Raw genomic sequence first — 22,315 nt, forward strand, 5'->3', positions numbered from 1 at the left:
ATGATATCACTTAACATTATTTTTCATAGAGTCATAGATTTGTAGGTTTCAATTGTTTAGCCACAGAGAGCTGGTTGCTTGGGAAACACACTGGATTTGAAATTCATATTCCTTGATTTTGCAACAAATCTATGTAATCTAAGAATAATCATAGGTATTTCACTGTCCATCTGTTTCCTTTATTTAATCCCACCTTTGTCACTCCTATTTTTAAAATCCTTTTCTTCAGCTCTTTGGCATGATAATGTTTGGGTTTGGGTTTTTTTTTGGTGGGTTTTTTTTGTTTGTTTGTTTGGTGGGTTTTTGGGCTTTCTTTTTTTTTTTTTTTTTTTTTTTGGTACAAGACTGATCAGGAGAAAGATCTGGTGTTGATTAGCTTTAGAAAGTGCACGGAACAAGAGTAGATGTCTGGTTGATTATCATCAGGTGTTCCAGTGATACTGCTCAACACCCTATTCAGCAACCTCACTCAAATATTTTTGCTAGCGACCAAAGTTTTTAAAGTCAATATCTGAAGGCAACACTTCTATTTTTCTTACATCTCTGTTGACAAGGATCTCTTTGGCCTTGAATCCAGGATATGAGATTGCTAATTCATTAATGATGATGACAGTGAACTGAAATGTGTTATAAATTACAAGTAAAATATTTAATACTGAAGTATACCAGGACAAAGAGATAGGTTCTTCTCTTAAAAAAAAAAAAAAAATTAAGAAAAATTATGCTTTTTTTAATAAAAATCTTCTAAAACAATCAAAATGAAATAAAAAGAATATTTTTATAATACAGGTGTTCAATAGCATTTTTATAGTGTTTGAGACATAATTAATGCCTACTCTTTATTACCAAAAAGAAAAGCAAATGTAATATGTTCAAAGGAACTAGAATGAAGGATCCATCATTAAGTGAATGAGACACTTTGATTATCCATGGGTCATTAGTTCAATATGCTCTAATGGCTCCTAAAGAGCTGTTGCACACTCTGAGAGTACTTAGCAACTTGGCTTACAATGCATCAATACAGAAGAAAAAATTTCAAGATCAGAAAATCATCTTAGTAGGTCTATAGCTGATTCAGAATATTTATGTCCACTTTTCAGTTATTATGTGCATGAAATACCTATGTTTTATTCATGGCATCAGCTATTGCTCATAGTGACATGACACAATCATTGTCTGAAATTGTTACTCCTTTCCATATTTTTTGAAATTTATACTACATAAAATCCAAGTTGCCAATTTGAAGAAATCAAATTGGCTCTTTTAATGTGCAGGTTAGGTGGATTTTAGATGTCCATGTGCAGGAAAATAGTCCAGAATATTCCTGTTTACTAACCTAGGGCCCTTGAGGGGTCTTTGCTTTTCAATGTCTTAGAGGCTTACACTTTTGGTGAGAGATTACTTAGACATTAATATTGTTACTATTGCAATGTATGCCAATTTAATTCTGCCATCTTGTGTGTTCTTCACATGAATGTGGAACATTTTATAAATCTGGAACTTCATTCTAATTTATTATTAACTTTTCCTTTTTAATCCATTCTGACCTTTCTTTATTTCGACCTTTATTGCACTACAGTACATAGAGGCTCACTGAAACTACTTGATTGCTTTCCTCTTCCTTTTATGTCCTTTTGTGTCCTAAAAATTACCAAGTAGGATATCTCATGAAAGCACAGACCTGAGTAGGGACAAACACACATAGCCACATAGCTTCAGCATATCATTCAGAGAGACCTGGACAAGCTAGAGAAGTGGGCCTATGTGAACCTCACGAGGTTCCACAAGACCAAGTGCAAGGTCCTGCACATGGGTCAGGGTAACCCCTCATAACAATACAGGCTGGGGGATGAAGGGATTGAGAGCAGCCCTGAGGAGAAGGACTTGAAGGTACTCATAGATGGAAAGCTGGACATGAGCAGACAATGTGCACTTGCAGACCAGAAAGCCAACCGTATCCTGGGCTGCATCAAAAGAAGTGTGGCCAGCAGGTTGAGGGAAGTAATTCTGCCTCTCTGCTCTGCTCTGGAGAGACCCCACCTGGAGTAATGCCTCCAGCTCTGGAGTACAAGCAAGACATGGACCTGTTGGAGCAGGTCCAGAGAAGGGCCACAAAAATGGCCAGAGGGATGGAACACTTCTCCCATGAGGAAAGGCTGAGAGACTTGGGGTTGTTCAGCCTGGAGAAGAGTAGGCTCCAGCGAGACCTTATTGCAGCCCCTCAGTACTTAAAGGGGGCTTATACGAAAGATGGGAACAGACTTTTTAATAGGGCCTGTAGCAATAGGACAAGGGGTAATGGTTTTAAACTAAAAGAGGGGAGATTCAGACTAGATATAAGGAAGACATTTTTTACCATGAGGGTAGTGAAACACTGGAACAGGTTGCCCAGAGAGGTGGTAGATGCCCCATCCCTGGCAACATTCAAGGTCAGGTTGGATGGGGCTCTGAGCAACCTGATCTGGTTAAAGCTGTCCCTGCTCACTGCAGGGGGGTTGGGCTAGGTGATCTCTAAAGGTCCCTTCCAACCCAAACTATTTTATGATTCTATGATTCTATGAACAAAAAGATAGCATTAGCACTTTTCCTAGGTAAAAAGAAGACAGCAATTGCACATTGAAGTGGTGAAAATCTTTTCATGGGATCATAGGATCATATGGTAAGTGAGTGTGAAGGGGATCTCAGGAAGTCATTTATTCCAACCTCTTGCTCAAAGCAGAGTCAGCTCTGTGGTCACACCAGGTTACTCAGGACTTTGCCTAGTTGAGTCTTGAAGATCACCAAGGATGGATGCACGACTTCTGTCTGTGGACAACCAGTTTTCCCCCTTGACTGTCTTCATCATGAAATACCTTTTCCTTACATCCAGTCTGATCCTCTCTCATTTCAACTTATGTCCACTCTCTCTTGTCTTCCCACTTTGCACGGCTGTGAAGAGCACCTGGCTCTGTCCCCTTGATTAACTTCCTCATAGGTAAGGGAGGGCTGCTGTTAGCTCTCCCCAAAGCTGTCTCTTCTCCAGGGGTAACAAGCACAGTTCTGATGCCTATGCTCATATATCTTTGATACGATTAATCAAATTTTGAAAAATTGTAAATATGTTCAATAAACGTTACTTTTAAAATCATTGGCTTAATAGGTAACAGCCTCAGGCTTAGATTCAACAAATGATTTATCATCTTACCTGCTGTGAAAGCTTTTACCGTCTAATATTAGCAGTCAGAAGTTGAAAGCACAAATATTTTGCTGGATCTGGGCCTTGGCATTTTCCTTGCTTGTTCTCACTTTGCCCTTAGTCATGCATCTACCCAAATTACAGTTACTTTTATATTATATGCTATTTATGCAATCTTTTACTGAGAATATGTCCTTTTTATTCAAACCAAGTAATGCATTGGCTCCTTAAAATGTGTGTAGCCTCAATCAGTAATACATGATTTGCCCTCAGCATAATATGCACCCAAAGGATATCTATAAATTCCTTATTATGTCTCTTCTCTCCAAGGTCTGTCAGTTTCTTCCTGTCCTTCTTCAGCAATTCATCAGTTCCTTATTCCTGTCTCAAAGGAACCATCATTTCTACACTCTTTTACCATTAACACTTCTCCAATTCCATTGTCTCTTACCCCTAGGACTATTTCCCTCAAATCTATCAATCACAGAGTTATTAGTCTGTCTACTTTCTACCTGTCCAGTCATCACAGCAAGATCTAGTTGGTTTCTCACCACTGGATCTTCTTATACAACTTTCTCTAGGACAACTTATCAGAAATCAGCAAGAATAAATGACCTACATCAAGCCATCTCCTATGGTTGTCCACCATCATGGTCATAGCATTTCAAGAAGCTTCATTTCCTTCTTGTTTCCTGCTGGAGAAAGGGAATTTAATGCCTCTGCTTAATAGGCAACCAAGAAAAAAGGATTGTCTACAATAGCAGTGCAAAATAGCACAAGAAGGACATGGACCTGCTGGAGCGGGTCCAGAAGAGGGCCACAGAAATGATCCGAGGGCTGGAGCACCTCTCCTATGAGGACAGGCTGAGAGAGTTGGGATTGTTCAGCCTAGAGAAGAGAAGGCTGCGAGGAGACCTTATTACGACCTTCCAGTACTTAAAGGGGGCCTACAGGAAAGATGGGGAGAATCTTTTTAACAAGGCCTGTTGTGACAGGACAAGGAAAAATGGATTTAAACTAAAGAAGAATAGATTTAGACTAGACATAAGAAAGAAATTTTTTACAGTGAGGGTGGTGAAGCACTGGAACAGGTTGCCCAGAGAGGTGGTAGAGGCCCCATCCCTGGCAACTTCCCAGGTCAGGTTGGATGGGGCTCTGAGCAACCTGATCGAGTTAAAGCTGTCCCTGCTCACTGCAGGGGGGTTGGGCTAGATGACCTCTAATGATCCCTTCCAACCCAAAGCATTCTATGATTCTATGATTTTATGAAAATTGTCATCAGTAGGACCCTACCTTCTCTTTCCCCACAGCTGAATAGAAGAAGATACTAGTTAGAAGACGCAGGGTAGAAACCTCATCGATACAGGGAGGCAGTATGAAGACCCTGGATTATTAAGGAAAGGCAAGGGTAGATTTGGGGTTTTGGTTTTTATGGTGGTATTTTTGTTTGTTTGTTTTAAGCATGGAGTGTTTTGTAATTGGACAATGTATTTTGCATGTCTGAGCTGAAGAGTCTTTGAAGACATGTTATAGTATCAGCAACACATCTTCCCTTTTTGCTATTACAGCTGTCTTTTTCTCCCTGCTTCCCTGCACAGTCCAAAATCTGAGCCTTCTCTTTCAGTTTTCACTTGGTTTTAAGTTTTCTATTCTAACATAGAAGAGGAAATTGTGGACATTTACAGAGCTGCTTTTAATTTTCTAGGTATCAGTTGAATTGATGTAGTAGCCAATTGCCCTCCTACTACTCTGTACCAGTTGCTGGTTGCTAGACTGGAATTAGACACCTGTGTGCCTTGGGATAACTAGCCTTTTTGTCTCTCCCAGAAGTATATATAACAGGTGCCTTCTGTGGATGAGGTGTTGCGCATTTCTCATTTCCCCAGCTTTCTGACAGCATTTTCTTGCACACAGAGAATGACCAGGTCCATGAAGTCATGTCATACCCTCTTGCATAACTATTCAGGAGCAACTGAGAAGGGGCGGGAGATGGGAAAAGTCCCCACTATCCCAAACTGGAAGACATACTTTGCACTAGTAAAGATCCAATGTCATTTAAATGTTCCTCAGAGCAATGTGGAGACTGGGTTTTACACCAAGGCAGAGTAATAAGGTGTTACCCATAACAAAGAACACAGGTTCAATTCAAATTAGCTTTCCAGCTTTTTCATTCATTTTTTCCAGTACATTTTTCATTTCATTTCAAACCGCTTAATTAAAAGTGCATGCTTTTGTCACTCTGACCTGTGTTTTTGTCGAGGCTTAGTAGTGTACAATTGATACTAGCCCAGTGTGAACTGCTGTTGGGTCTACTAAAGAGACAGAGCATAGTGCGATGATGTTTGTTTCTGCTGAGATTTAATGGCTATTTGACTTGGCAGCTGCTTTCTGAGACATGGTTCTCACGGGGGATCTCTCCATTTCAACAGCCACAGTATAGGTTTCCTCTCTGGTACTGAGTGTCAAACATCTGTTCTCCTCTTATCTTTCCCTTCCAGTTTTCTCTGGCTCTGGCATAGCTTTCTGTAGCCCAGGAGTCCCTTTTTTCCCCCTTCAGGGTTGTGACAGCAGCTTTTTCTTGCTCAGGCCCACTATGACCAGGAATTTGTAGATATTTCAGAAAACATGGGGAACTACTGTGACTTGCCTTTTCCATCTTTGCCACTACTGCATTATTCTCCACAATGATCCTGAGAGTACCAGGAGTGATACTGACAGTGACACAGCTACCATCAGATGGTGAAGAGACAAGTCAGGTCCAACATTCATGCAGTACTTACACATCTTCCTGTGGCTGCATTTTCACTCTGGTCCACTTCCCTATTCTGTAATGTTCTATATTGCCCTGCTCCAATTTTGCCTTATATAATCATAGAATCGTTTAGGTTGGAAAAGACCTTCAAGATCATCCAGTCCAACCATTAACCTAACACTACCAAGTCCATCACTAAACCAATTAAGGACAGAGTAGCAATTTCATGTTTCCTGGCTTGGTGGCTGCGTTATTGTTTAATGAAAGTAAAAACTAGGAACCATTAAGATTGGAAAGGACATCTAAGATCATCATTCCAGTCATCAACCCAACACCACCATGCCCACTAAACCATGTCCCAAAGTGCCATGCCTACCTGTTTTTTGAACACTTCCAGGGATGGTGACTCCACCACCTCTCTGGGCAGCCTCTTCCAATGCTTGACTACCCTTTCCGTAAAGAAATTTTTCCTAATATCCAACCTAAACCTCCCCTGGCACAGCTTGAGCTGATTTCCTCTTGTCTTATCGCTAACTACATGGGAGAAGAGACCAACACCCACCTCATTACAACCTCCTTTCAGGTAGTTGTAGAGAGCAATAAGGTCTCCCCTCAGCCTCCTCTTCTCCAGACTAAACCAGACTAAACTCTTCTCCACACTAAACAACCCCAGTTGTTTAGACATCCACAGCCTTTCCTTCATCCAGTGGGTGGGTCACCAGGTCATAGAAGGAGATCAGGCTGGTCAGCAGGACCTGCCTTTCATGAACCCATGCTGTCTGGGCCTGATCCCCTGGTGAACCTGCACTTGCCTGTTGAGTTCACTCAAGATGAACCGCTCCATAATCTTTCCCGGCACCATGGTCAGCCTGTCAGGCCTCTAGTTCCCTGGTCCTCCTTTCGGCCCTTCCTGTAGATGGGCATCACATTGGCAAGCCTCCAGTCATCAGGGACCTCCCCTGTTAACCAGGACTGCTGATAGGTGATGGAAAGTGGCTTGGTGAGCTCCTCTGCCAGCTCCCTCAGTACTCTTGGGTGGATCCCATCTGGCCCCATAGACTTGTGAGTGTCCAGGTGGCATAGCAGGTCATTAACTGCTTCCTCCTGGACTATGAGGGCTCCATTCTGGTCCCCTTCCCTGTCTTGCACCTCAGGGGGCTGAATACCCTAGGGATGACTGGTCTGGTTATTAAACACAGAGGCAAAGGCGGCATTAAGTACCTCAGCCTTTTCCTCATCCTTGGTGACAATGTTCCCCCCATATCCAGCAAAGGATGGAGATTCTCCTTGGCTCTCCTTTTATTGTTGATGTACTTATAAAAACATTTTTTATTAGCTTTTACAACAGTGGCCAGATTGAGTTCTAGCTGGGCTTTTGCTTTTCTAATTTCTTCCCTACATGACCTAAAAAGATCCCTGTAATCTTCCTGAGTTGCCCGCCCCTTCTTCCAAAGGTGGTAGGCTCTCCTTTTTTCCCTGAGTCCTAGCAAAAGCTCCCTGTTCAGCCAGGCTGGTTGTCTTCCCCACCGGTTAGTTTTACAGCACATGGGGACAGCCCACTCCTGCACCTTCTTGAAGAAGACCCAGCCTTCCTGGACCCCTTTGCCCTTCAGGACTGCCTCCCAAAGGACTTTCCCAACCAGCATCCTGAGCAGGCCAAAGAAGTCTGCCCTCAGAATTCCTTGGTAACAGTTTTGCTGCCCCTCCTCTTTACATCACCAAGAATCGAGAACTCTTATCATATCATGGTCATTAAGCCCAAGACGGCCTCCAACCATGACACCACGTGCCTTCCTCCCCTACACAACTTATTAAAATGGAAGCCGGGACAATTAGTGGTGTGTTTAGTTTTTTATTTTTGCTAGTTCAACACAGAGTTTAATATAAAGAGATTGCCAACTTAAACTTCTATTTTTTTCTTTAAGGGCATGTCTGCAGGGTCAAATTAAAATTTTGCATTATTTGGTCCTTACCTTTGTTATTGATATTCTTCTCTCAACTTCTCTACCTTGTTTTTGAAAAGGAATTTCATTAAATATACCTCAAATTCTGGAACAAGCCTCTAACAGGAAATGTGCCTGTGTATTTTTTATGAAGAGAAAAATGGATTCAGCTGTACATACAGATTTTAGTTTCAGGTTTCTTCAGGAATGATTACAACTGCTTTTGTAGCCCATACTTAGTCTCTTTTTCACACCATTAAGTCATCAAAAAACCCTGTAAGGAAATAAAATACTGTATTTTCTTGTAATTTATGAGTTTATTTGAGGGCTTGTATAAACATATGAGACTCCATTACCTCTTATTAGCAGAATCATAGAATCATAGAATCATAGAATCATTTAGGTTGGAAAAGACCTTTAAGATCATCCGTCCAACCATTAACCTGACATTACCAAGTCCACACTAAACCAATCAAGGGTAGACTAGACTAAACCATGTCCCAAAGTGCCACATCTACCCATTTTTTGAACGCTTCCAAGGATGGTGACTCCACCACCTCTCTGGGCAGCCTCTTCCAATGCTTGACTACCCTTTCCATGAAGAATTTTTTCCTAATATCCAATCTAAACCTCTCCTGGTGCACCTTGAGCCCATTTCCTCTCGTCCTGTCGCTAACTACTTGGGAAAAGAGCCCAACACCCACCTCAGTACAACCTCCTTTCAGGTAGTTGTAGAGAGCAATAAGGTCACCCCTCAGCCTCCTCTTCTCCAGACTAAACAACCCCAGTTCCCTCAGCCGCTCCTCATAAGACCTGTGCTCCAGACCCTTCACCAGAATGAACCTTGCCCTCTACTAGTTATGTTTAGGACTAGAATTTGGATAGCTGTCAGTTGTCCAGCAAACCAATATCTGTGAAGGCTCTCATCTTTGAAGGCTCAGGCATATAAGCTTTCATTAAAACATAACAAAAAGACTTTCAAAACTTAAGCACCTTGAGTTTTTTACAAGTAAAGAACTATATTTAAAAAAAAAATGTAAGTAGGATGTTTAAGGTACTTAAATGCTGCTACGCATGGAAAATGCAATCATATAGTTGACACACAGAAATTGGAGGTAGTGGTGAAATGCTGAGCAGATGGGGGAAGAGGACATATGTGTCTAAGTGGGCTGTGCAGAAGGGGTTTCAGAAGTGTGTTATGGGCCAAGAGTTGATTTGAGAATAGCGGGACATCATGCTGGTTTATTGTTTCTTAATGTCAAATTATAGTCTTGACTGATGGATACAGCAATGCCTTCCAGTATTTGACATTTATTTTGCTGACATTTTAGTGTGTAGATTCAGACAACTTCCCTCAGATTTAATGTGTTGTCTAAAATTTTGATGAGAAATGTCATAAATCTTCCAGAAGAGCTCCGGAAAGGACCCCAGATATTCTCATGGAATCCACTTCTGAGATACAAATTAATGGCTCTGTAGAAAGAAAAAAAACAAACAAACAAAAAACCCAAACCCACATTCTTTTCTAGTTTTCTTCCTTTTTTTTTATTGGGTCTTCCTCCTGAATAACAAAAATGATGCCAGGCCTCTGTAATGACTGCTTACTTTTGCTCTCTGCCTTTCACGGAAAAGAGCCGATGTCAACTCCTTAATCTTAATCAATGTTTCAAGTAGAGAAATTACAGTCTAGGAAAGGAGTGCAACAGATATTTCTCTTCTAGCTAACCAGACCTAGGGTATAAACAATTATCAGGTAATTAGTCCTGTATTTTTATATCAGAAATAACATTCAATATTTTATGTTAAACTCATACATTTTTTCTTGGATCAACTGAAAGCAAAATTCCCAGACACTATTATATGTTGGGGAAGTATTTAAATGAAGACACAAAGAATGGTGACCATGATTACAGAAGGGAAGCATTTCCCAGATATTTTGGCTGGTGGAAATTTAGGCTTTGATTGTGGATGAAGATCGATATTAGAATAAATGACTATTTGACATTAATCATGAGAAAAGAGATACACTCAGTGGCTGAACTCAGCCACAGAATTTGAATGTACTTTTAAAACTCCATTTTTCTATCATCTATTCTATTCTGAAGGCAAGATAGCAAAAGAGTGGGTTCATTAACAGTGTAAACTTGCTGGAAATGTTTTACAGCGTCTTGCACTATGCTTATCCAAAGACAAGGGCTACCATCAGACTTAATTGGAGTGCTCTATAGTGTCTTTAGAGGCCAGTACATTGAAGTTTTCCCTTTTATCTGCACAGGAAGACGCAGACATGGCACTTGCAACAAAGTCTGTGGGAAGATCCAGCAAGATCTGCTGGAGAAAGAATCTCAACAAAGAGTCAGACAACGGGGAAAAGCCTCTCTACTTTTGCTGGCCAGATTGCATGTAAAATTCACGTAGAGAGACATGGCGTGTAAATAAGGCAAGGGCTGCACATTTACTGCAGAAGTTGGTTTGTCTGTTGATGTTGCCTCTGTAGCAGTCTCATCCTGACCGTATGCCAAATAGCTCCTGGCATATGCTCAGCTCTGTGAGCCTACATTCCTTAGCAGCTACAGTTTAGCAAATACTTGTAAGAGACAGAGACAGACTGTGGAGCTGCTGTTTCAGAAAGGATCTTGCTTCAGAGGTAGATGATGATTCCATAAAGAAAACAAATTACAGCTATAGGTTCGAACAAGCAAAGGCAGTCTTGTGCAGACCATGCTGATCTTTGGCATAAGGGACAACTAATTAGTCCCAAACAATGATACTACTCTCAAAAATACAATCCCAAAGTAAATTCTGAAGGTTATCTTTCAGAAGGAGGAGCAAGTTCTCTAAAAATACAAGGATACTCCTAAATCTTAGCTAAACTGTAGGAATATTGCATGTTACAAATAGTACTTTGAAAAGTGATACAAAGTCATATAAAGCAGGGCTCTGGTTCCAGTTGTTGTCTGTGTAATACACAAGTTATAATAAACTGTTACTATATGGCACGTGACATTTTTACACTCAGCCTAGTTTTTTTTTTAAGTAGTCAGCTGGTTCTTGGCAATGATGCCAGGCTGCTCTCCAGGATGTCAGCTAGTGTTTCAGCTATTTTTTTTTCTAGAACAGACAACTTGGATGCGACCACACCTTGAATATTGTGTGCAATTCTGGGCCCCACAGTTTAAGAAGGATATTATGGTCCAGAGGAGGGGAACAAAGCCAGTGAAAGGGCTGGAAGGCATATCCTATGAGGAGTGGCTAAGGTCTTTGGCCTTGTCTAGTTTGGAGGAAAGCAGGCTGGGGGGCAACCTCATTGCTCTCTACAGCTTCCTGACAAGGAGAAGTGGAAAGAGAGGTGCTGATCTCTTCTCCCTGGTATCCAGTGATAGGACACATGGGAATGGTTCAAAGCTGCACCAGGGAGGTTTAGGCTGGGCATTAGGAAGCATTTCTTTACTGAGAGGGTGGTCAAACACTGGAACAGGCTTCCTGGAGGGGTGGTTGATGCCCCCAGCCTGTCAGTGGTTAAGAGACATTTGGACAATGCCCTTAACAACATGCTTGAACTTGGTCAGCCCTGAATTAGTCAGGCAGTTGGACTATATGATCATTGTAGACCCGTTCCAACTGAAATAGTCTATTCTATTCTAACTTTTCACACTCAATCTAGAAAAGGAAGTTGAATATTTTATTTGAGTAAGAGGAAATATTAATTTGAGCTACTCAGAAGTGATTTGTTGTCCTCTTAAGGACCCTGTCTGAGGCAACCCAGAGGGAGGACTTAGAAAGGAAGACACTTGACAGAGGAGAAACTGGAGAAGAAGAGTAACTGATCACAGGAAAGCAGTGATAAAGTCTGGCAACCAAGGGTTAATGTGGAAAATAGCAAGAATCCATCAGGATCACAGAACTTGACCCAAAGTGCAGGTGTTATTTGTTCAGTGAAGTTTATGAGCACGGAGTGGTGGAGCAGAGTACCTAGTGCCCTAGATATGCTCCCCAAGATATAAGAATAGACTTACTTGTCCTCTGAATCAGACTTCTTCAGACACAGTGACCAGATATTAGTTTCACCGTACTCCAGCAGACAAGGGAATAAAACCCTGTAATGATCTGATGTTAGCATCCCAGTGCAGAACTGTAATGTCCCATCAGTTTTTCATGTGCAGAAATGTGTTCCCTATACACTGTGGAAGACATTGGTGTTACAGACTTCTAAAAAATCCTTGTGAACCCAACAAAAAAGAGAAATAGTCATAGAATCATAGAATCATTTAGGTTGGAAAAGACCTTTAAGATCATCCAGTCCAACCATTATGGTGGACCATAAAATCATTGGACAGAAAGAGAGGCAGTAGAAGATAATAATTTTCCCAACGTGGGTACTGTTTAATATAAATGCTTATAAATAAAATTTAAAATGGAAAATTCTCTCCTGTGTTTTTTTTTTTCCCTGCACCTATTACTGAGGTATCTTATTTTTAATGTTTTCAGAATAACATCGTAGTCACATATTTCCAGTTGTCTCTCTGTAAATTTATCCAATTGAGTCATTCAAAATGTAGTTCTGCAGTTATTCACACTGTCATTGTCATGGTTTAACCCATCAGGCAGCTAAACACCATGCAGCCACTTGCTCACTCCTCCCACAATGGGATGGAGGAAAGAATCAGAAGGGTAAAAGTGCGAAAACTCATGGGTTGAGATAAAGACAGTTTAACAGGTAAAGCAAAAGCCATGCATGCAAGCAAAGCAAAATAAGGAATTCATTCAGTACTTTCCATCAGCAGGCAGGTGTTCAATCATCTCCAGGAAAGCAGGGCTCCATCACATGTAATGGTTACTTGGGAAGACAAACACCACCACTCCAAACGTCCCTCCACTTCCTTCTTCTTCCCTCAGTTTTATATGCTGAGCATGACATCATATGGTGTGGAATATCCCTTTGGTCAGGTGGGGTCAGCTCTCCTGGCTGTGTCACCTCCCAGCTTCGTGTGCACCCCCAGCCTACTTGCTCATGGGGTCATGTGAGAAGCAGAAAAGGCCTTGACGCTGTGTAAGCACTGCTCAGCAATAATGAAAACATCTCTGTATTATCAACACTGTTTTCAGCACAAATCCAGAACATAGCCCCATACGAGCTTCTATGAAGAAAATTAACTCTATCCCAGCCAAAACCAGCACAGACATTAATCTTCAAGAAAGCCTACGTTAGGTCTGTCCTGATAAAGTCTACTTTTTATAGACTTAACTTTTGTTATTTCCTCTTTTGCATGGTTTGAAAATCTCTGTGCAGGTGTAATTACTTCTGTAAAATGTGGAAGACCTGCCCCCTGCGTCCTCCCCTGCCCCCCCCCAAGATGTTTAAATTCTTCCTCTGTTGAACTGAAAAAAGTAGAGAATTGCGAAGTGCTATTTGTCTGGGTATGGGCATCCCATAAGTACAGCTGTAAGAGGTATGACCTGTCATATTTTAGTTAGAATGGTAACACAAAACCTAAATGATGGTAATTTAAATGTCAACAATATCAAGACCAAAGCATAAAAGAAGGAAGAGAAATTATCCTAATTATACTTTAAGATTATAGACTCACAGAAGCAGATTGAAAAGCATTTTGAGAGGTCTAATAGTTTGTCCTTAAGATAGGATAAACTAGACTCAAATCATTCATGGTAGCTATTTCTCTAACTTGTTTTTGGAAACTTCCACTGACAGAAATTCCACAATATTCCAAGACAATCTTTACCATCTGTACAGATCAAAAGTTTTTACTCATGCCCAACTAAATCTAACTTTCTACAATTTAGGTGCAGTACTTCTTGTCTTTCCTCCACAGACAAGGAAATCAGCCATAGTTATCAACATTTCCTATATTTTGTAATTGAAAAATTTTTGTATAATAAATTTCTCTAGATTCTTCTTTTATTATATATTAGCTCAGTCCTGATGAGGTAAGCAAATGGAGACTTTTCATCCAATCAGAATGGAATTAATCTCAGACTGTGTAAGCCTAAGTGTCTAGATGTGTCTGTCAGGTCTTTGAAACACGTCTGAAATGCTGTATTTAGAATCAAAGAATCATAGAATCGTTTAGGTTGGAAAAGACCTTTAAGACCATCCAGTCCAACCATTAACCTGACATTACCAAGTCCACACTAAACCAATCAAGGGTAGACTAGACTAAACCATGTCCCAAAGTGCCACATCTACCCATTTTTTGAACGCTTCCAAGGATGGTGACTCCACCACCTCTCTGGGCAGCCTCTTCCAATGCTTGACCGCCCTTTCTGTGAAGAAATTTCTCCTAATATCCAATCTAAACCTCCCCTGGCACAGCTTGAGCCCATTTCCTTTTGTCCTATCACTAGCTACTTGGGAGAAGAGACCAACACCCACCTCACTACAACCTCCTTTCAGGCGGTTGTAGAGAGCAATAAGGTCTCCCCTCAGCCTCCTCTTCTCTAGGCTAAACAACTCCAGTTCCCTCAGATGCTTCTCGTAAGACCTGTGCTCCAGACCCTTCACCAGCTTCGTTGCCCTTCTCTGAACATGCTCCAGCACCTCAGTCAATTTAGATGTATACAGAGTCATGTGAATCCACAGCAACCACTAGGAATGTAAGGCCTGAATTAGCTGCCTGCACATAGGTGCGTAATGTCATCTGAGGCACCCAATAGATCTGAAAGATTCAGGTGGGACTGCCAGGTATGACACAATGCCAGTGAGAAGCCTGTGTTTTCCTGAAATGGCACCTGGAGGTCACTGAATCAAGCCCATTGTAGCTTGGAGAGCTATTCATTCGACAATGTGCATATGCCTACTTTCAGGTGAGCTAAATAGCCCTCTGGGCTCCATTGATTGCAAATATTTAAGACTCAGTACAGTTATCCATACACGCAGATGCCAAGAGCCATTTGAGATACCCTAGCATACCTGAGACATGCAGATGTGACCCCAAGGTATGACAAGGCCAGTGGGCAACATGCTTTCCTGCAGGGGCCACTGCAGGGTAGGCACAGTACCATAGGTTCTATCAAACAGTGCTAGATGCCCGCTGTTTGTAGCTAAGCCAGACAGGACTTCAGTATTTTTCAGCAGCACTGCTGTCTAACTTGTTGATTTCAATGTTGTACTTGTGGTTATTTATATCTACTGAAAAGTGATATTTTGCTCTTGTCCCATTTTGAATTGCACTCTATTTACTTTATACTGTTTTCTCCTTTTGTAAATCATTTTGAATTCTAACCCTGTCCTTCAATGTGGCTGCATCTGCTCTGTGTTGGTATCATCTGTAAATTTAATAAACATCACCTCTATTCCACTGTCCAGATAATTAATGAAAATATTAAACAGTGCCAGTTTCAGAACAGATTTCTGTGGAACACCACTTGACACAGCTTTCTATTTTGGTACTGCACCATGATATCTACTTTTTCAGTATGAATCTTCAGCTAATTGTATATGCAACTCACAATATTTTGATCTAGATGAATTTTCACTCATTTTGTAGTAAGAACATGAAGTGTGGAAGTGTGACATACATTACTTACATTATGGTATATGACAACAAACATTTTTCTCCCTTACTACAGATCGAAGTTTCTTTAGAATGATATAATTTGTTCTTGACAAACCTGTGTTGATTGTTACTTAGCCTCTTGCTATCTTCTGTATCCTTACCAAAAGACAGTCTGTCCCAGAATTTTTCTGAGTTTGAAAGTACGATGATAGTCCTATAATATTCTGGCTATTTTTTCTTACAAGTAAGCTTTGTGTTTGTCCTCTTAATAATCTGGACACTTAACTGTCCTGCACTAATATTTTTTATTGCTTCACCAGGTTGAAGTCTACATACCTCAGGGTAAATTTACAAACTAGTAGGATATTACTTTAATTTCTGAAATACTTGATCTTCATCTGAGGCTTTTTTAGATAAAGGTTTTCTTTAAGACTTTCATTTGTTTGTTTTTCCCAATGTAAATAATGTCATTTCACAAACACTAAGGAAAAGTTGAATCTAAAATAAGCCTGAAAGAAGGATGGTTTATTGTTTTATCCTTAAATTTTTTGTAAGACAGATGTTTATGAACTTGATTAATATTATTAATATTGCTAACAGCTGAACAATGTTTGTTTTTAAACATAAAACAAAGCTCCTTATACTTTACAAGTGAAGTATTGGAGGAAATATCTAACATGCTAAAAATATTCTCTGTAGCAATGTTCTAAAATAACAAGCTTGTAAATAATAAGAAACATTGTATACATAACACTAAAGCAATGTTAAGGTTGGGCCAGCCTTACTTTAGTTTTCTGAACAAAGAAAATGAAAACACAAGGAGAAACTCAGACAGGAATGCCAAGCTCTAATAAGATGGTTTTATCAGGACAAAGCTGTCTGGTGCATACCAGATTCTCCTAAAGATGAAATACAAATAAACAAACAACTGCAGATAACACTACATCATCTAAACAGACTGGAAAACAAACTGTTGTACGGCCTGGACAGTCTGTTATACAGACTCGAGACAGATCATAAACAAAAACAAGCTTCTGCAATTTCAAAGGAAAAGCTGAGCCATGATTATATATGCTTCAGAATTTCAGTATGCAGAAAACAAGAAATAGCTTATTAACTCTTGCTGCACAAATACCTCGGGAAGCATCTTGACAAAAAGGAATCTTTCTGTCACCTTTGGATATGAATACAGAGAAAAGAAATTCAAACAAGCTTTGTATTATGTATGAATGTTAGTTAATTTGAAAATGCTGCCTTTCCGAGTGAACCTTGGGACATTGATGTCGTGGAAATATTTCCTTCTTAAGAAAGGAATTACCCACGGGTGATTTCAGTTCAGAAGGAAATTAAGGGATTTGCATGTTATGTTGTCAGAAACAAACCGCTGAAGTTAGCCCAAAACTTCTGGGGAAAGAGTGAGAGACTGTGTGCAATTTATAATGTGTTGGTATGGACTGGAAAAGCCCATCTCCCATTCTGTATCGGTCCTACCTGCTATAATATTTAAGAACATAAATAGATAAACTACTTGGTATGTCTCAAGTTTTTAATGCCTAGGGGAAAAGAGAAGAACGAGATGTGTAATATTGGCCTGCATTAAATCTGAAATTTTATTTAGACTGATCGATCAGGTACTGTGAACTTTTAAAAGAATTGAAAAATTCACCAAAACAATGGTTTCAGTGGATAAGTAACAAAGAATTTCCCTTCTTGTACCCATGTGATCCTTTGGTTATTTTACATTGAGTACTTTTGAGAGACCATTTTTTGGAACTTGAAACTCTATAAATTACTTAAAAGTTTCATTAAGATCTTCTACTATTTGCATGGTTTATTTGGTTTTAAAAGTTAGAGACTGTAAACACTAATCAGAACATTTTCATCTTGGTGTATTTCTTTATACTACATTCTTTCATTTGAGCCATAACATTTGTGGGGAAGAAATAATGCAGGAAAGTTTTTAGTTCCCAAGCTTTCCAGTCATTTATGACAAAATGATGAGAAAGAGATAGAAACCAGCCTATGGAAGAGAGGGAGAGAAACAGAAGGAGGTAAAGTTGAACTGATCCATTAGCCTTTAAAAAACCATGCATTTTGGCACATTTAAAAAAAAAAAATCACCAAAACCAAAATATCCAGTTTTTAGTCCAGTGTAGAAGTATAAACATGTTAAATAATACGAGTTTTTGCAAAACAGTATTGTCATTCTCCAGCTTGCCCTATTACTGAGATCAGAAAATTAATTCAACTACTTTAGCATAGCTTTTGTCCTAGCAGGAGCTGTGCTCTAAGAAATGATGCAAGTATGCCAAGAATAAAGTTTTTCAGATAATGCATTATTTTTTTGCAGCCCACAAGATAAAGATTTTCACAGAGAAAGAAGCTTAAAATAACAGTATGTTTTATAAGGTACAATGATTATTATTGTTTTATCATTTTGCTAGGATAACATAAAAATTGATTATAAATCAAGAAGAGGATTACACATTATCTGTACTTATACCATCAGGGGATTTCAATATAAATTAGAAGGAGTTTAGTTTTAGGCACATGGTTGCTTTTTTTTTTTTAAAAAAAATTGCTTTCTTGTGATATTTTATGTCTGCATATGGAACAAATGAAAGAAGTTTAACAGTATAATATCAACATATAGGAAAACAACTTTTAATGTAATTGACATTTAAGTAATTCAATAGTTGTTTATATAGCTATCTTACTGATGGTTACACTCTGCTGGACTTCTGATTGATGTTCATTGATTGCTTTGATCAGCATAAATCTGAACTTACTGATTAACAAAGACATGCAAAGGAAGCACAATTTTCTGTTGGGATTCAAGATTAACTGCAGTAGAAATTTAGAATAAATGTAGCACCTTGTAATATGAATTGGATTCATTATTATTTGATTTATTATTTCTTTTACATTTTAGCATCATATGCTAAATCCATCAATTAACCTTTCCTAGCTATATAGTATACCCTTTATCTAATTTTTGTAATTTCTTATTTGTTTGTAAATTGCATGATCATAAATGTGTTGAAGTTTGTGGTTTATCTAAATACCTTGAAATTAATGATTGCATAAGATGCATGCTACAGTTAACCGATGAATTACCTTTATTTAGATTACGTAATTTATACTTTATTCAGTCTAATGTTCACACACCTTGCAATGTTTTCACACTATCTAGGTTTATGTGCTTTATTTGACTGCTGACAAAGTGTGGAATTTTAATCTGTTATTGTAACAGTTTGAAATGAAGAGAAATTTGTGTTATACTTTTATTGCTGCTTAAGTTGCTGCCAGAAAATCTGATTGAAAGTACAGAGAAAGCAGCCATGAAGAGGAAAGTGCAAGCAATCTTCCATTCTCTATATTATGGCCTGACACATATTAGATCAGTGTCGTTTTGTGCAACAGACAGTCTGGGATAATGAATACCAATTTCATGCATGTTACACACAGGCAAGTCTTATTGCTCACCTTTTTCCTACAGTTTTCTTAAAAATCAGACCAGATTATGAAGTCTACTTCAGTTGCCACATTCTTAGTATGAAATAAAAAGGTATTTTGTCCAAATCTTCCCTGGCAAGAGCTTAAATTTAGTAAAATATTCCTTTGAAAAAATGAATAATTTTTTTTATGGAAAGGGAACTGAGGTGTGCAGGCTGGAAAGCTGCCACTCTGCACTGCTAACAGGTCTCTGACTTGAATGATAAGGGGAGCAGGACTTGCCCGCCTGCCACAGAGACACTTACCAAGCAATTTAGATGCAGCCTTACTTACTGAACTCCACATTAAATGTAGATAGGTTTTTTTGCTCCATATATTTTGACTGCATGTTCTCCAGGGCACTGCACAGAAATCTGAGAAGCAATTCAGGTGCCTAACATGGGTGTCTGGTGTCTTTTTAGATGCCATACAGTGTATAAAACATTCACACAGCAGCGGCAGGTATGATACAGGACCTAACTGTGATGTCCGTCTTTTGGAGGGGCATCAGGAGGCCAGACAAAATACTTTAGGGTGTCTGAAATAGCAACAAGCACCTCTGTTCAGACTCCTGTATCTCCTCATCCATTCAGAATTTTAGATGACATTTTCCCTCTTAAGTCAATGCTATTCTCATATAAGTAGTGAGTCTAGATTTTGATAGATTTGACTGTTTCTGTTTTTCCTTGTTCTGGCTACGTATGCTTGGGATGTTATATTTGTTTTCTGTAGAGGTGATCATAATGTCACATTAAGACACACTGTGATCCCACTGTGATCAGTAGTCACACAAAGTATAAGTGGAGTTGAATTAACCCCAGTCCACCTATTTTCATGTAAATTTGTCTATCACCAAATAATTTGGGTGTGTGTATGGAAGAAACAGGACTCGCCCCCACCCCCTGCCCCCAAGGAGAAAATAGAAAATGTTTTGTAGCGAAGAGCCTTATTGCTGAGGTAAAGCATCTTATTCCACAGAAACACTTTCATCCCAAGATGCTCAGTACATGGCATGTAAGTCTGAGTTGAAGCTGGTCTGGGCTAAGCTTTCTCCCTGCGGTTTTAAATAGATCCATATTTATGGAGTTATTCAGAAAAAGCAATATGTTTTGCACAAATATTCTGTTTCTTATGTTTCTCCTTGCAAAGGAGAAGTCCCAGTTTGACTCACTATGTTTTCCACATATTTTGCCTGACACAGAATATTTACAAGCACAGTAGCTACTGACTTACTTTGCAAAGCAAAGACTTTTCTATAGCTACCTAAACGCCTGTTCCACCTTCACCTTCTTCATAAACCATGGAACTGCCTCTAGGGACCTAATTTTAACTTTTCTTCTCTGATAATTATACACATTCCTGTGTAACCCTATCGTGACTGAAGTGCAATGAAATAAAGATAACATGTTTCTTTACAAATGTTTACTTACAACACATGGTTGAAATTACATATTCGATAGGACCAATTGTCTGACAACTTCACCTTCCGAGCAGAGAAGACTCTTTAAGTGTGTATCCCAGAGGGGCAGGACTCGGGAGGTCTGACCTCTAGACAAATTTCTGCTGACAGTGTGTCCAGTTACCTTGGCAAGTCATTTCACCACCCTGTGCTTCAGTTTCTCCATTTGTAAAAAGAGGGACAATCTCACATTTTTGTTGAAAGCTTTGACAAAGTGCTAGCTTTTGTTATTCTGCAGACCAGTAACATGTCAAGACCAGTCTTATATGCACCAGAGAAAGGTACTAAGCATTTTCTGAATGATTATATTTGTACAGCCTGTGAAACTGAATTTTACAAAACTGCAGAAAATAGGTATCACTATTTTTCTTTTCTACCCTGAAGGTGGTAAAAATAACTTATTTCTCAGCAGTGAGAGGAAAAGCAAAATTAATTAACAAGAATAGTTATAAGTTTGACAACTTGAAAGAGTACCTCAATTAAAAGGATAAATTAGCTGGATTTCCGGAATCTGGCTTGCAACATAATTTAATCAAAGAAAAAGGGTGTAGAAATTGTACCTTTCAACATCAGTTCAGTTTCTAGATTTTTGCACGTTATCAACATGACATTTTTTATGCTGCTATTGCTGTCACCATATATAGAAGAAATCCCAGGAAACCATGGTTTTACAATGAGTGTAAGGTAAAAAATGTGCATAGGCCTGAAATCTTTCCTGGTTTATGCAGCTTCTCTATAGCTACTTTGCATTTTACTGTTTTCTCACAAATTTTATGTAAAAGTCTAAATTCAAGACATAAAAGTCAAGCAAACTAAAATTAAAACAATTTCTCTTTTAACAATTTTATAAGCAAAATAGTGCATTTTTCAAGGAAAAAATATCTATGCTGTAATTCTCTCTAATGTGTTTAACAGTCTCACCCATAACTAAATTTAGATGTTACTGCTAAGACTGGTTATTCTAGATCACAGTCTCTGTGCAAAGGAGTGATTCTAGTACTGCCTTCACCTAATGTTTTAGCAGAAACTTCCTCCAAAAGACATGTAACCAGCTGCATTAAATTACAGTTTATACAGGATACAGATAATTCCTTCCTGACTGCAGCATGGTATCAGAGTATACCCTACAACAAGAGATCTGATTAGCCTTATCGTTATCTTAGCTACCATAGTTACAAATGTTATTAGTGGGTATAAAATTATCCATCTTTCATTTTTAAGACCTAGTTGAAATACATTCTCCCATGATTTTCTGCAGTATTAACTCTATTTGCTGAGACTATTTGGTATAGAAACATCTTTTATAAAACACTGGATATTTATCTTCTTTTTACTTCATTTTATGATGTGTTTTTTTAATATACTATGGGACAGGCCAGACAACAGTAACTATTTTTTCTTCTTCCCCCCCCCCCCCGTATGTTTTATATTGTATTGATAACTTGATTCAGTTCCCTTTTAATATTTCTCTTTCCCTGACTAAATAATTCAACCTTTTGCATGTTTTTATTACATGTAAATTCTGCCATACCTCTCAGCCATCTTTGCTGGCCCTAGCTGGCCCTATTCCACTTCCAAATGTGTCTTAATGCCTTTATGTGGAAACTAGTTTAACATAAAAGAGCATAATGATTTCTGAGTGGCTGTTGCAGGCCATTCGGTCAATGGTCTGTGAACTCAAGTATCTCTAAGTAAACCAGAAACAGTTAGGTCATAATAGCTGTGAAATAAAAAATTGGAACATCTGAATTTTAATAACACTCTAATTATATATTTATTCCTTTCAGTAAAACCACTTACAACTTTTATAATTTTGCATGATTTCCTGTAATGTCTCTGACAAAGTTGTCAACATCTGCTGGTTCCATGATCTGCAAATAATAAATTTAAAATTGAGTACTGACTTGGTAATTCCTAAAGCCTCCTTTCTTCAGTGCTGTTTGGAGAGGAGGGTAATTCAGATCATCTCACAAATGA

Source organism: Pelecanus crispus, chromosome 1 (genome assembly GCF_030463565.1).
Source record: "Pelecanus crispus isolate bPelCri1 chromosome 1, bPelCri1.pri, whole genome shotgun sequence".
NCBI lineage: Eukaryota > Metazoa > Chordata > Aves > Pelecaniformes > Pelecanidae > Pelecanus > Pelecanus crispus.